Here is an 8,531-nt window from a genome sequence, read left to right as displayed (position 1 = left end):
GCTGATGATGGTGATGATGATTGTGGTGGTGGCCTCATTACTGCATGTGTTGGAACAGAGCTGGGACTAGAGTGTCCCAATGTCCCAGTTCCCAGTGCAGCCACCTCCAAACCTGGAGTCTCCAATCGAGCTGAAGCCACTCAGCATGTCCAAGACACCTACTCCATGTCTCAGGCTGTGGCTGTACCATTTCGGAGGCAAGAGGCATCAGGACAATCCTGCAGCACTTGGCCATGGGCAGCCACAAAGATGGAACATATTGGGTCCAACTTCCTCAACTCTCCCCTGTCGAACTACAGAATTTTCAAAGTTTTTCAAGGAGGTAGATATTTTTTCTTTCTTTTCTTTTTTTTTTTTTTTTTACTCAGTTAAGTCCTTCTGTGTAAAGAGATAGATTTTTGTCTCCTTTTCTCTTTTTCTTTTAGCTAAAATCACCCTTGATAAAGTTTTATGTTTTAAGGATCAAGGGAAAACTCCTATACCCTCTGGGGTTTGCTGGAAAACCATTTGACAAAAGGCAGATTAATAGGAGAAAAAGGCATACAAATTTATTTTAAAGTGCATAGCATGGGGGAATTGCAGAAGAACTACTCAATAACGCAGTGGGGTCTAGACGCTTATCTAACGTTCTTCATAAAAGAGGGAGGAGGTGGGGAACGTAGGTAATTCTTTTTAGGGGCAATGAATGAGTATTAGGGAGAATGAATGGACCTGGGGGACAAAAACTAAGTTGTAAATGATTCTCTTTGGAATTTTAATGAGCCTGAGAGACAGACATTATCTTGTGAAAAGGTCTAACCAGGTATGGGATTTCAGGGAATGAATGGAAAGCAATTGCTGTCTGTGGTGGATCCAGTCTTTAGGCAGAGAAGTGAAAAGCCTCATCCAGCATCTGCTTGTCTCCAAAATATTCATCATACTAAAGTGCCATATCTTGGGGTAAAATTAATTTGTTTTGTTTTTAAAGGTAAAACAGTGGAGAGTTAAGATTTCTTTCCTTTGAGCAAAACTTGCAGAAGTAATGACCTAAGGATATTCACCAAACTCACATTTCCAGGCACAGGCTGGCTTCAGGCCAATGCTTCCCAGCTTTGGGGTGTGGACTTGCATTCCAGGAGCTGCCTTTTGCAAGTTTGGTTCCATGGTCCAGTGCATTTAGGAACTGCTGCCCACTGTGTCCTCTTTTGAAGATTCATGAAACCCATGAAAAGATGTTCAAAACAATTAGTCATTAGGGAAACACAAATCAAAACCATAATAGATAATTTTACACCCACTGAGATGGTTGTAGTAAAAAAGACAGACAATAATAAGGGATGGCAAGAATGCAGGGAAATTGGAACTCATGCACATTGCTGGTAGAAATGTAAAATCATGCAGTTGCTTTGGAAAAGAGTCTGGCAGTTCCTCTGAAAGCTAAATGCAAAATTACTACATGACCCAGCAATTCCACTCCTCTGTATAGACCCAAGAGAACTGAAAACATATGGCCAAATAAAACTTGCTCATGAATGTTTATAAGAATGTTATTTATGATGGCCAAAAAGTAGAAACAACCCAAATGTCCATCAGTGCATACATGCAATAATGTGGATGAACCTTGAAAACATTAAGTTAAAAGAAAGAAGCCGGTCGCAAAAGGTCACACAGTAAATGATTCCATCTATACGAGATGTCCAGAATAGGCAAATCTATAGAGGCAGGAGGTAAATTACTGGTTTTCAGGGGCTAGGAAGGAAGGGGACGGGAAATGGCTGCAAATAGCATGAGGTGTTTTGGGTGGTGATGGAAATGTTCTGCAGTGATATTGGGACAGCTGCACAACTCTATGCTAAAAGTCACAAACTGTGTACTTAAAGTGGGTGAATTTTATACTATACAAATTATATCTCAATACAGATTTCTTTAAGTCTTCAAGAAACCCTCTGGTAAAGAAATTAGCCTAACCCAGCCCTGAACTCATCTGACCATCAAAGCTTTTCCTCACATTGACACCCTGAGAAACTGGTGTTCTGAGGAGTATGTTTTAGGAAAAACTGCTTTAGACAATAGGAGTTTGGCAAGAGGAACTTTGTTTCTGTGAACACATATTTGGCATGTCAGAGTACACCCTTTTATATTTTATTTATATTCTATGTGTCTATGTCTTGTCTTCTTGGTGGCTTTATAAGCATTTTGGGGAGGGAAATTATGATTTTGTCTCTTTGAATTCCTACTTCTCACCACCCATAATGTTGTACACACATAAATACCTGTAAATATGCAGTTAGAACTTTGCATCACTAATGAGTTAATTAAACTAGTCAACAAAGCAAAAAATACGTATTAAGTGCCTTCAAGTGCCAGGCATAGTTTTTGGCACTGGGGGTACAAAAATAAGGGAGCTTATGGTCTAGTCTGAGACCAGGCCAGGAGCTGTGCAGTAGAGGCACCTCTCCTTGGGGTGTCTGAAATCATGTACCAGGATATGACCCTTTTAAACCGTGCCCGTGGTCTCACTGCTATGGCAGCGGTGGTGATGTCAATGTTTGCTCTTCTCGGGCTCCCTCCATGCCACTGAAAACATGGAAATGCTTTGACCTGTCCAGAAGGAGGGGCAGCTGAAAGAAGGAGGGAAGAGAGTGGTCCAGTGCAGGCACAGCCTGTTTGGAACCTTTTGTGCCTGCACCTGGACCACCCTCTTCCCTTCTTCCTCCTTCCTTCGGCTGCCCCTCCTTCTGGATGGGTAAAAGCTTCTCCCATCTCCTCCTGGACTTTCTCATAGCTATAGGCTTCCATGTTCCCAACCTCTATTATTCAGAGGAGTTCATCTCAGCCACGTCTGTGCCTGAGCTTTGATGCCCCACCTATCAGCCACGCAAAGGGCCCTGACATGAATAAGACCTCCCTCACTGAGGATCCTTAATTTTTTAAAATAATTATGCCTCTGCCATAAAGTCAGTGTCCTGGCTGCCAGCCACCAGGCAGAACCTACTAGACTTCTCTAAAATAGACACTGGGGCCTCCTTCCTCAATCATGGTCAAGGCCTAAGCTTCCTTCTCAAAGGCAGGCAGTCCTGGGTTTTATGGCAAGAAGTGCTTCCTATGTGCAAGGTGCTCTGGGGAAGGGCTGAGTGTGGAGGGCTGCGTGTGAAGGTCTTTAGGATTTCAGCTGAGCCGCCTTTTCTTGCAGTTTAAGAAGAAAACAGCCAGCTGTTCCCTCCTTGTAATAAATGCCTCTGCATATTTGAAGACAGTAGTTAGGTCATTCTTGAGCTTTCTCATCTCCAAACAAAACAACTGTGGCCCCTGTAACCTTTCCTTGGCAAATTGTAAGGTCCACATGCAGAGGAAAAGCAAAACAAAACCATCTGATGAGGAGGGCCTCCTATCTCTAACCGAGTGTCTGTTTTCAAATGCGGTCTATACTCGAGCCTTTAATTACATGTAAATTCAGTAGCTTCAAGTGTCTGAGCCAGTGGGAGACCAGGTGCTGCTCATCAGGCCCCTTGGATGTGCTCATGCTGCAAGGCTGGGTGATAACGCTTGGCAGAGGCTAGGATTTCTTCTCTTCGCATTCATTTTGGGGCATGAAAATGGCCATCTGTGAGTGACCCAGGAGCACAGTCAGCTGATGCTTCCTGCCCAGGTCCCCTGAGAGTAGGATGGGCTCCAAGAGCCTCCAGAGAGCTGGCAGCCTGCTGGGAAGGCTGCCCTTGGCCTCCACAGAAGCCAGCAAGAGTGGCTTCCAGATGTCCCTGGTGGAGGCTGGTAGCCTCATCCTGCAGCCAGTGGCTTCCAGGGGAGGCTTCCTGATGCTGCTAACTCAGAGAGAGTGCCCTGCTGAGCACCTGCCCTCAGTGGCAGGGGTGGGGAGATGGGTTCTGATCACATCACGTTTCTTCCCATGGTTCTTTCCAAGCTCCTTTCTCACGTTTGCGGTGTGTTATCTTGGTGTTACAGACAAGAGGCAAGGAAATACTGGGTAGAGAGCCCTTAAATTTGTGGCCCTTGAAGCTATTGTAAAGGTAAGACTTTTTTTTCTCCCCAAGTCCTACCTATCCTGAATTTTCAAGTTTGCAGTGTCTCTAATAATCTCTCCTCCTGTTCTTTGAGATAATCTCCCTCACTCTCCACTCTCCAACGTGGCACCCGTAAAGTCTCTTCCAGGGATCTAGGGCTGCATTCCAGGGTCTCTTTGCTCTGAGCTGTCTGAGGCCTCAGACTGTCGTAGTAAATCAAATGGCAGGGATCTTCTCCAACATCATCCTTCTTCCTTCTGCTTTCCTATGAGGGCTGCAATTCAACGTGTGTGTAGAGGACTCTCTGCGTGCAGGGTCTCAAGGAAATTTCCAATTTGATGCAGGTGAAGAAGGGAGAGAGAGACTAAAAATTGCTTGATGGCCACCATGTGCCACGTGCTCCCAATACAGTCTCAAACTCATGACATCTCCCAGCCAATGGATTCACCCACTTAACCAGTTCCACCTGGAGCTCCATCTCCCAGACAAGCAAAGGCCATGTTGGGGGGCTTTGGAGTCAGCTGCCTGCCGTTCCATCTCAGATGTTACCGTGGGAAAGTTGTTTAACCTCTTTGAGCCTCAGTTCCCTCACATGTAAAATGGACCTACAAGTGTCTCACATAGGGTTGCCCTGGGGCCAGGATTGCCAGATAAAATATAGAATGCCTGGTATAAAAGTTGTATGGGACATACTTATACTAAATATGTTCCCCAAATTGTTATAGCTCTAAAATATTATAGCTCCAAATCAAATGTCTGAACTCTATGAAACAGAGCAAAAACCACAAACACAAAGAAGTAATAGGGTCAAGAGAAAAGAGCGTGCACCTGGAGAGCAGACATCCAGGAACACCATCTCTGCTCTGTGTAAGCCAGGCTGCCACTCTGATAATTAAATGATTCTGTGCCTCGCTGACTCCTCTGTGCCATAGGGACCTAAAGAAAGGCCCTACTCCCTCACATGGCACAACTAAGTACTTTAAAAACATTAAAAGCATGAAAACAGTATGTTTTACTCTCTATTTATCCAGGATGGGCCAGGAGCAGTGGCTCACACCTGTAATCCCAGCACTTTGGGAGGCTGAGGTGGGCAGATCACTTGAGGTCACGAGTTCAAGACCAGCCTGGCCAATATGGCAAACCCTGTTTCTACTAAAAATACAAAAATTAGCTGGGTGTGGTGGCAGGCTTCTATAAATTCAGCTCCTTGGGAGGCTGAGGCAGGAGAATTGCTTGAACCCAGAAGGCAGAGGTTGCAGTGAGCTGAGATTGCACCGCTGCACTCCAGCCTGGGTGACAGAGAAAGACTCCATCTCAAAATAAATACATATATAAATATAAATACCCAGGATGTGTGTAGTGATAGGCCAGTAAGTTCACAGAGTGTCACTTTACATCCCTCCCTCCTGCACCAAAAAGCGAACTCATTCATTACATCTCTCCCTCCTGCACCAAAAAGCAAACTCATTCATCTAAGAGCACTCAAGACTGTATGAGACTTTACAGAAAAAGCTAACCTGTTCCTTCTAATCAGCAGGACTGCACTGAAACCATCATGGAGATTGGCATCTTTTTCTATTTCTGAAGACCTCTGGGGAGGCAGATTCTACAAACTGCCTTGCAGCTGATGTGCTAGCACAATGTAAGCCAACTTATACAGTCAGAGCCAAGGAGGGCCTCCAGAATGCAGTGCAGCATGGTGTGCACTCATGGAGCCCTGACATATGGCTAAGAAACATTGTGAAAACTCAAGCCATCCCTCTCATCACTCCTCTTCCTTTTAATTGCAAATGACCCTTCAGAAATCAAGTACATTAAGGGGGAGGGAAAAGAAGAATGTGTGCTAGTAAGACAGATTCTGAAGAATGTAAAATAAATAATACCAAGCTCACAGAAATAGAATAGGCAGAAAGAAGGGGATGAAGAGGTAGAGGGAAGCATTTTTCCTCCTAGTACATAGTAGGTCCTCAATAAACATTTGTTAAATGAATGCATTCTTAGGAAAGACAGTCTCCTTATCCATATTAATGAGAAATGTTTTCTTGATACACTATTTGGAAGTGACCATAGTACACCTGATTTAATGGTAAAGCCATCAAGTATGCATTTATCCTTCTACCTGGTTACTGACTCCAAGAATCTGTTCTCTATCGATGCAGCAAGACCCTTGACTTAGAGCGTCTCATATACACAGCAGGAATAAAAGGAGAGGAGAAATAGGAAAGAAAATCAGCCTAACCTTCCTTGTCTAGCTCTTTTCTAATTCATCCACCTTTTCCAATTTATCACAAAGACACTACGTAAGTTTTCAGAAGATTTAGCTGGGCCACACCTCTACGTTTCCAGGATTTGAAGAGCTATGTCAATATAGAGACCAGTTTCTGGACCCTGAACAGCAAATCCGAAATCACTCTAAACTGGTGATTGTCAACCAGGATGGTTTTGCTCCTAGGGGACATTTGGCACCACCTAGAGACATTTTTTAAAATTGTCACAACTGGCGGTTCTTATTGGCACTTAGTGGGTAGGGGCCAGGGATGCTGCTAAAGTGCTTGCAGGACAGTGGCCCACAACAAATAATCATCTCAATATCTCAGCAAAGAATCATGTCAATAATGCCACAGTTGAGAAGCGCTGTGCTAGATTCAAATCTCTTCTACAGTGTCTTCTTAGACCAAAGTCTTATCTGTGACAACTTATAGTAACCTATCTGCTTTGGTGTCCACACCTTAATTTACCAAGTCAACAGATCCACCAAATTCCATACAACAGATGTACCAAATGCCTGTCGCTCTCTACCAGGCATGCAAGCAAGGAAAAAGCAACAACTTTCCTCCAAATAAAACCATAGAAGTTAGTTAGAAAAGAAAGTGCAAAACAGAGAGTATCTTCTCAAAGAAATAAAGCAAACAAAAAATCCAGAAGGTAGCCAAGCACAGAAATGCACATAGTGTTTCTGTCATTTCTGAGGAAATGAGTTAGAATTATGGATGGCTCAGGTCTCCTGGGTTCAATCTGATGTCTTTTTTTTTTTTCTTTTTCTAGGGAAGCTAATAGACAAAAAATTGAGAAAGAATGGGTGGAAGCAGTTTGGTTTAGTATGTTCTCTGGAACACTGTTGCGTTTTCCCCATAGAAAGACTTTACAAATGGTAGTTCAGTTCCAGGTAGGCCCAGAAGAGCTTACTGAACCATAGTCCAGCTGAGGTGCCAAAACCACAGGAGTCTGGGGATACACAAGCCCTGAGCTTCCTTGGAAGAAAGGACAAAGAGATTATCTGTTTCTTCTCTCCTCAGACTTTCTAAGTCCCCTGCTCTACACCACCTCTCTCAGAGGTAAGAGTAATCCTAGAAAACCTTAAATTAGTTTTTATTGTTTTAATTTGTAAGTACATACAAATTAAAAATCTGGTCCTGGAAAAAAAAAAAAATCCCATCTCAGACCCATATCCCCAGGTTCTATTCAAAGAGACAAAGTCACTGTTTATTACATTTCTTCCAGAAATACTCTCTGCATATACTCAAACGTATGCATGCATATATCACCTTTCAAATTACAGGCAGAAATGGAAGCATGAAGTCTGTTGTGCACTTTTTTTTCAACTTGTTTTAAGTTCAGAAGTACACGTGCGGAATGTGCAGGTTTGTTACATAGGTAAACGTGTGTCATGGTGGTTTGCTGTATAGATCAACCCATTACCTAGGTATTAAGCCCAGCATCTATTAGCTGTTCTTCCTGATGCTCTCCCTCCCTATCCCTGTGATAGGCCCCATTGTGTGTTGTTTCCCACCCATATGTCCTTGTGTTCTCATCGTTCAGCTCCCACTTGTAAATGAGAACATGAGGTAGTTTTCTGTTCCTGAATTAGTTTGTTGAGGATAATGGGTTCCAGCTCCAACCACATCCCTGCAAAGCTCATGATCTTGTTCCTTTTTATGGCTGCATAGTATTCCATGGAGTATATGTACCACATCTTCTTTATCCAGTCTATTATTGATGGGCATTTGGATTTATTCCATGTCTTTGCTATTGTGAATAGTGCTGCAATGAATGTACATGTGCACGTATCTTTATAATATAATGATTTATGGTGCTTTGGGTATATACCTAGTAATGGAATTGCTGGGTCAAATGATAGTTCTGCTTCCAGATCTTTGAGGAATCACCACACTGTCTTCCACAATGGTTAAACTAATTTATACTCCCACCAACATGTATAAAAGCATTCCTTTTTCTCTGAAACTTCTCCCACATCTGTTGTTTCTGGACATTTTAATAATTGCCATTCTGACTGTCATGAGATGGTATCTCATTGGGGTTTTTTATTTGCATTTCTCAAATGATCAGTGACATTGAGCTTTTCTTCATATATCTGTTGGCTGTAAAAATGTCTTCTTTTGAGAAGTATCTGTTCATGTCCTTTGCCCATTTAAAAATTTTTTTTTCCTTGTAAATTTGTTTAGGTTCCCTGTAGACCTTGGATATTAGACTTTCATCGGGTGGAAAGATTGCAAAAATTTTTCTGCATTC

Source organism: Piliocolobus tephrosceles, chromosome 15, assembly GCF_002776525.5.
Source record: "Piliocolobus tephrosceles isolate RC106 chromosome 15, ASM277652v3, whole genome shotgun sequence".
Taxonomy (NCBI): Eukaryota; Metazoa; Chordata; class Mammalia; order Primates; family Cercopithecidae; genus Piliocolobus; species Piliocolobus tephrosceles.
This window is presented reverse-complemented; position numbering follows the sequence as displayed.